This window comes from Onychomys torridus, chromosome 9, assembly GCF_903995425.1.
Source record: "Onychomys torridus chromosome 9, mOncTor1.1, whole genome shotgun sequence".
In the NCBI taxonomy this organism is placed as follows: Eukaryota; Metazoa; Chordata; class Mammalia; order Rodentia; family Cricetidae; genus Onychomys; species Onychomys torridus.
Window position 1 is genome coordinate 59506734 of NC_050451.1, and position 8055 is coordinate 59514788.

Sequence of the window (8055 nt, forward strand, 5' to 3'; positions counted from 1 at the left end):
AGGAAATGGAGCTCCTAGGGTAGAGGGGATTATGAGACAGTGAACATGGCCACTCTTCCTTCCGCTGATTTTCCTTAAATGTAAACCTATCGTCTCCATTTCTGGTCAAGTCCTTCATCTTTCTCGGTTGATAAATGTTGCCTCCCAGATCCCTGAAACCAGGAGTCCTAAGAGGAAAAGTAGATGCAGAGGGATCTTCAGAGCTTGCCTGTGGCTTTGCTGAGACTGTAGCTCATGTCAGAGAAAAGCTCACATGTGGAAGGGTTGGGGGATCAGACAGCTCACTGAGCAGAAAAGGGAAATTTACCCCAGGGTGGAGAATATATTGGTCACTTCTCTGTTGCTGTGATTAAACACCAAAAGCGACTTGGAGACGGAAACATTTATTTTGGCTTATGGTCCTAGAAGGTTAAGAGTCTATTATGGAGGGTGGGGAGGTGCGGTAGCCATCAGCAGGCATGGCAGTAGGGGCAGGATGCTGAGGTCACACCTTCAACTACATGCAAGAAGCAGACACAGCAAATTGGAAATGATGTGATGCTATAAAACTCTCAAAGCCTACCTCTAACGATGCACTCTCTTCAGCAAGGCTGCACCTGCTAAAAAGGTCCATAACTCCCCGAACAGTTCTACCAGTTGGGGACCCAGTGTTCAAATCATGAACCTAAGTGGAGGGTGGTGGTGGTCATGCCACTTTTTATTCAAGTCAGCACAGAGACTCCAGGAGGAATGAGCACATCTGTATGTCTATCTATTCCATGGGTCAGGTGAAGGCTGTACAATTGTCACACAGCATTGTTTGCAGTTAACCGAGATGCAGGGGAGTGAGGACAAATGACATCTTTTTTTTTTCTTTTTTCGAGGCAGGGTTTCTCTGTGTAGTTTTGGTTCATGTTCTGGATCTCACTCTGTAGATCAGGCTGGCCTCAAACTCACAGAGATCCGCCTGACTCCTGAGTGCTGCGATTAAAGGTGTATGCTACCACCGCCCAGCGATAAATGACAATCTTGATATTCATTTCAGCCAGGACTTTTCAACACATTCCTCAGTAACTTGTAGGGCTTTTCCTTCTCCACCCTTCTCTGGCTATCATGAGAAGTTAAACTCTGGGCTTGCTGTGACTTGTGCAGAGGATGACGACCAGGACCAGAAAGAACAACTGGACTGGACTCAGAAACAGCAGTGTTAAGTGAGCCCTTATCTACTGGAATGAGTCCAGGGGGGACACATGCAGTAATCAGAATAGGAAGTTGGATTTTCTAGTTGGGGTGAAGAATTTCCCCATGGCCTTCCCACAAAGACATACAACCAAATTACCTCTGAGCATTAGAAAAAAAAAAAAAATGGATCCCTGGGACCCACTTGCAGAAACTCTGCTTCAACAAACCTGGCACTTACTCTCTTGTTTTAAAAAAATGTATATGTTTAGTTTTAGTAGCTTCAGATTTGCAGGAAAGCCACAAAAACAACTTGGAGTTCAAAGCCATTTTAAGCTGTGAAGGATAAAGCACACACAGCTATGTGGCCCAGACAGAAAGGACAGCTCAGCAATATATCATACAGGAGCGGAACCCAGTGGTTCCACTCTGCCCTCCTACCCACAGTCGGCGCACCATGCACATAAGCAGTAGCCCCAACTTGCACTTTACATTTTTCATCTCCAAATGTTTGGTTTCATTTTATCAGTTTTTGGACTTGATAGAAATTGTGTCATCTTTTCATTGCTGTGACGGAGCGAGCACCTGAGAGAAATCAACTTAAAATTGGAAATACTTGTTTTGGCTCATGAGTCCAGAGCTTTCAGGTTGACATCGCTTGACCCAGCTGTGTCAAGATGGTGTACCACAGAGGAGGCATGTGGCAGGGAAAAGCTGATCACCACCAGGTGGTCAGAAGCATACATAGAAGAGGATAGACTGGTGAGGCTATGATCTCATTATTTCCCTGAAGGGCACGGTCCTGTTGACCTAGCTGACTTACTTCTCCACCTCCTACAGGTTCTAGTACCTCACCTAGAGCCCCATAGCATTGGAATTCAGATGTGGTGGAGCCTTTAAGAGGCAGGGCCAAATGGTAGGTTACTAGGTCATAGGGGCATCATGACCTTTCAAAAGGATTAATGTAGTTGTCACAGAACAGGTTGGATCTCTTGAGATCTATTTGTTTTTTTTTTGATTGTTTTTGTTTTTTTGTTTTATTTTTTGAGACAGGGTTTCTCTGTGTAGTTTTGGTGCCTGTTGTAGATCTTGCTCTGTAGACCAGGCTGGCCTTGAACTCACAGAGGTCTGCCTGGCTCTGCCTCCCAAGTGCTGGGATTAAAGGCATGTGCCACCGTCACCCAACAAGATTTATTTGTTTTATATAGTGAGGTCACTCATGTGTTCCATCCTTTATGTATGTGACCATCTCCTTTTCTACTTCTCCATCTCATTATAATTCAGCCCCACACACGGGCACCATGATGTTTAGACTTCCCAGACACCAGAATCATGAACCAAATAAACCTCTCTTTACTATACATCATCCAGCCTCAGGAGTTCTGTTACAGTTGATGGACATTTGGGTGGTTTGCAATTTCGGATTGCTGAGAAGATTGTCTCTGAGAATATTTTTAAACTGGTCCCCTGGCTCACCTAAGAGTATAATCCTACCTCCATATATGCTCAGTTTTGTAAATTATCCAAACTGCTTGTTTCGTGGTGGTATAATAATTTATACTTTGGCCACAATTTCTTTTCCAGAGGATCTCAGGTACTTTTGAAGTTGAATCAAGCTTGAGGTCACTGCTTGAATTCTCAGAGGGTGGATTTTTGTCATCATATGACAAAGAAGTTTATAATGACTCAAATTGCTTAAGGAATACTCCATCAGGTGGTACATGCCCTGTCTCATGAGTGTCCAAGCTAATGCCACACAACTCTGCCCTAGCTACTCTGCAAAGGGTTGTTGGACTTGGCAGAAATTCATCCTGGGTGACAGATAAACTCTTGTTCAGCTGCGCGAGCTGCTGATTCCATCCCTTTCATGGCTATGTTTGGATGGCTACATGTTGGACAGTAAAAATTATTCCTAGTTAGGCAGCAGAGGAGAGAGAGAAGTGATGCCAGAGGCCCGGATTAAACACAAATTGGATCGTTAGTCCCTGAATAATTGAGTTAGTTGTCCCAATGATCAATGAATCTCCCCACACTCTCTCTAAACCCACTGTTCGCACTTGGGCTCTTGGGATAATGGGAATCATGACTTCTTCAATGTCACCCTCTGCCGACACTTACACTCCTTGCTGCTGTTTTAATGGCTTTATTGGATATGTGCCTATTACAATAATAGTCTTAAATCATTTTTGGGAGCAGGTGTGGCATGAGTCTTCACACTGTAAAAATGCCCTCCCTCCAGTGTTGCCCAGCAGCACATTTTCATCTGTCTCTGAATTACCTCTCTTCGCCTGTTTCTCCTGCCTGCGCCCCACCTGGAATTCCCTTCTATCCTTAAGGGGTTTGTCAATGATGAGATTACTCCAGGTCATGAGAGAAATAAGCCTACTGCCCAGACATGTTAAAGGCTACCCTTTGGGATAAAGCAGCTTCCTTTTAACTCACTTGCAGGCTGATTGTTTCTGCTAAGAATGTTGTTGGGGGATTTGAGTCTTAAATCTCACTGAGTATATTGGAGCTACGGGATTTGAAAGGAGGGAATGAGACATGGGCAGATATGATAACCTGAACTTATGCTGGGACCATTTGTGGTGGCCATTTCTGCTCTACCAATGAGCTCTGAACAACATTCTGCTCTGGCTCGACATGTGACTTATGGATAAACATATGAGCAATGCCCAGGGAGCCAACAACTAGCACCCAAACAACATGTGGATATAGATACCTCAATTAGGCTGCGTTCTTTAGGAGAACAGAACCAATAGAATGTATGTATATGTATTATAGGAGTTTTTTTTCTCCCTAGGACCTTGGTTTACATGGCAGAAGCTAGTTAATAATCCAACACTGGCCATCTACATGTTAAAGAGGCAGAGGTTCAGGTTCCATATCTAGGAAGTTAGATGCTTCAGCACTCTAATCTTGCACCGAAAACCTGAAAAACTCCTTGGACAGTTGATGGCATTGAGCCCATATTGAAGGGGTTAGAGGCCAGAGTTTGATGTCAGCAAAACAGATGTGCTTGTGCAGGACAAAATAGCATCTTGAAGGCACACATGATGTCATTCTTTGATTTCCCTTCTTCCTGTGAGGCAATCTGCCTGGTGAATAATGTTATTTCTATCCAGGGGCATATTTCCCCTCCAGTCAGTGCCCCCAACACCAATCCTCTCTGGAAACACTCTGACAGACATGCAGGTGTGTCTCACCAGTCCTAAGCATCTCTGAATCCAGTTAAGTGGACGATTATGACCAACCATTATACCACTATTGGACCAACAGGGAGGTGGAGTCATGGTATTTCTGGGTGATGGCATCCATCACTTCTTCTCTATGATGTGTGAACTAAGGAATCTTTTGCCCACATTGCTTTGGCTGTAAGTATCCATTGTCTCATCAGTGAAAATTTTATCTGATTCATTCCTTGGATCTTCTGGGGAGGTCCAGAGCACCACTCCCTATGTGTATTGAGACACTAGCTAATTCTGTTGTCCAGGATGACTTGTAACTTATTAGGTAGGCCAGGCTGCCCTTAAATTCTCAACAGTTCCTTTGTCTTGGCCTCCTGTGTGTTGAGATTACAGGAGTGAGCAACTTGCCTGGCTGGTGCTCATCTTCAATGCCATTTATTTAAAAATTCCCCTACAATGAAGCAGAGAGAAACAGCCAGAAAAAACTTGAGAAGGTAACAAGTTTAGCCCTAGAATTCATGCACTTCCATATATCTTCAGCCTGCCACCTACTTACTTAAAAAAAAAAAAGGATTTTATTTTATTAATATGAGGGTTTTGCCTTCATGTATATATGTGTACCACATGTGTGCCTGGTACCCATGAAGCCAGAAAAAGGCATTGAATCCCTTGGATCTGGGGCTACAGATAGTTTTGAGCCACTGTGTAGGTGCTGGGAATTGAACCCAGGTCCTCTGAGAAAGCAACAATGTTCTTAACCACTGAGCCATCCCAGTCACTTACTTTCTTGGTCCTTGGCTTCCTTTAAACTCCAGGAACAAAGACAGTCAAAGGAGTAGTCTGAAGTACACCCTCCATCCCCAGAGACATGCTAGGATTAATTAGCTGATACCTACAGGATGTTCTGAAAATGAGAAATGCCCTGGATTATTATCTATCAAATGTCACATACAAATATGCTCATGTTCCCATTATGGATGTATGTGTTGCAAAGTTGCTCAACCAAGTGTGACCTGTTGGGTGGTTTTAATTACAAATATCAATAAAATTGGTTGATATTTATGGGCACAGACCCTTCAGATCAGGGGAGAGGAAGCTAATTGTAGAAGACAGTGCTGTGATTGAATCCAAGGGAGGCATAGGCTTCTGCAAGCTGGGTGCCATGCTGAGATACTTCTAGTCTCTCTGTGTTAATTAAATGTGATGACATGAATATTTACTTGTATAAAGAGTCAGAACCCTCAACTGGGTTGTGCTGAGGCTAGGGAACCAGGAATGGTTCTATTCCAAAGTGGATTATAGTCAGTCTATCAAGGGCTGGTTCCTTGGGGAAAAGCAAAGACCAGCAGAGAGAGTCCCAAATCTTCAGAAAACAGCAGCACCCAAGAGCAAGGGGCAAAGGTTTACTGCCAACGCTCTGTTTTGTGTGTCTCACTGTGTTAGTCTCCTGAACAGCCAGGACTGAGTGCCACTGAGGTACTAAAGGACCTATATGACTTTGGAGTCAGGTCATTGAAATCAAACTAACCACGCATCTTTGAGTTACTTCTGGTTATTTTTTTTTTTCTTGTTAAAATGAGTTTAATCAGAGGAATGATGTGCCTACATGATAAAATGAGATCCCATGTTGAGAAGAACTTGGTGTTCAGTGCGTGTGTAAAAAAAATCATTTCTTTTCCTTCTTGAGATGTCAGACAGTCAGATGAGCTGGGAGGATTGTGAGGAGTGGCCATGGAGGCCATAGTCAATTCTTCCCTGAGCTCTGACTGAGCTGTTACCCTTAAGTGGAGTCCTTCTCTACTGTATACTAGCAAACTAAGGTATACAGAAAATTGGCAGTTTCCTTCCATGTCCTTCACTAAATGTTAGCACCAAGATTAGAACCTTGGTCTGGGAAAAAAAAATCATATCTACTTCCTGGAGTTGGTGATGGATGCCTCAAGGTAGACACTCGGTGAACTTATTTCCACTGTACTGCATGAAGGGAAATTTCATTTCTCTGAGCCCCCAGTTTTGCTTCTGTGCATAGAAATGAAAGCAATGCCTGGGAGAGTGTCTCCACACAGGATGGACAGATAGTCATGAGAAAGTGTTGCCCCCTTCAGCCTGTCCACCCTCCACAGGAGCAAATGAACCTGTGAATCAGGAAGTGACATGGGGCTGGGTGAACAGCTGAAGGGCCACAGCCAGATTGGCTTGTTCTGTCTGTAGCTCACTGCTGCACCTGTCTACCTACTTTGGAAGCACTTACTTTCTTTGTACACTGGGCAAGACTTGACATATCTGTGTGTTTACAAAGGCACTTGTTCTGTAGTTTGTTGGCAATGACAATGTTCTAAGTAGAAGGGAGCAGTATGGAGCTTTGTGCTGCCATGTGAACTGGGACTTTGAGCTAGGACTCTTGCTACTTCTTATCTTGATAATCCATGTTCTGATTTCATCCTGTCTTCCTGTGTGTGAGTGTGTGTGTGTGTGTGTGTGTGTGTGTGTGTGTGTGTGTGTGCATGCTTGTGCTATGTGTGCTGCTGTCTGTGTAGATGCACATATATAGAAGCTAGACATCAGTATTGGATACTGTTCTCCAGGACACTGTTTACTCTGTTTTTCTGAGACAAAGTCATTCAGCTAAGCTGGCTGACCATAAAGATTCCAGGATTCTCCTGTCTTTGCCTTGCTGGTAATAGAATTGCAAGGGTGTGCCACCGTATTCAGCTTTTTACAATGTGGGCTCTGGGGCTTGACCTCGGGTCCTTCTGCTTGCATGGCAAGGACTTTACTCATTGAGCCCTCTCCCCAGTACCTCACCTGGCCCTTTTCATGCATCAGATTTTCCTGCTTGAAACACACACAGTACAATTAAACTAGAGTTCACTGGCTCTCTTGTTTCTTTACACAATTTCTCATGCCATCACCCATTTACTGTCTGTGAATGCCCAGAGCTCCAAGGTTGTCTTGGCAGTCATCTTTCCTGGGCATGCCTTTTTTCACAGAAATGGTGATGGCAATGTATCCTAGATGGCACAGGCCCCACAATCTTAATTTTCCATGTGGTCTTGGTTCCATCTAATAACCTTTTGGCCTGGATGCTAATGTGGGTGGGGTCATGTTGGAAAGAGCATAGACCTTGACCTGGAGGCACACTTAAGTCTGGAATTCATCCCTGTCAGTTACCAGTATTGTGAATCTTGGAGAATCATTTGGATTCTGTAAGCTTCTGTTTATGCATTAATTAAAATGAGGAAATAATTCCTATTTCTTAAGGCTGATATGAGGATTAGTTTGATACATATTTATGAAAGAGTCTGGCAAAGAATGCATTCGTGGAGATCTAAAATGTGATTAAGTGAATTGATATAAATGATCAGGCCCCTTCTATTTCAAGACTGCATTTGGGGGTGGTGGTGATGGTAGACAATGTACAGATCTGTTTTGGATACTTAAAATGCAGGATGTGGATCTAAGGAAGTGAAGAAAATGAACTTCTTGGGTAGCTACTGTATGGTCTACATCACCTTTGTTTCTCATTAAGTCCTTAATACAACTCCAGGAAGCAGAGGTTATTCTCAAAGAAAGACAAGTTTTATTCACATCAGCTCTGCTACTTAATGAAGGGCTGTGGGAAAATTGTTATCTTGTTCTGAACTTTGGTTTGCTAATATATACAAGGGAGTAGTAGCCTTTTCCTTATGGGTTGTATCTATAAGAAAAA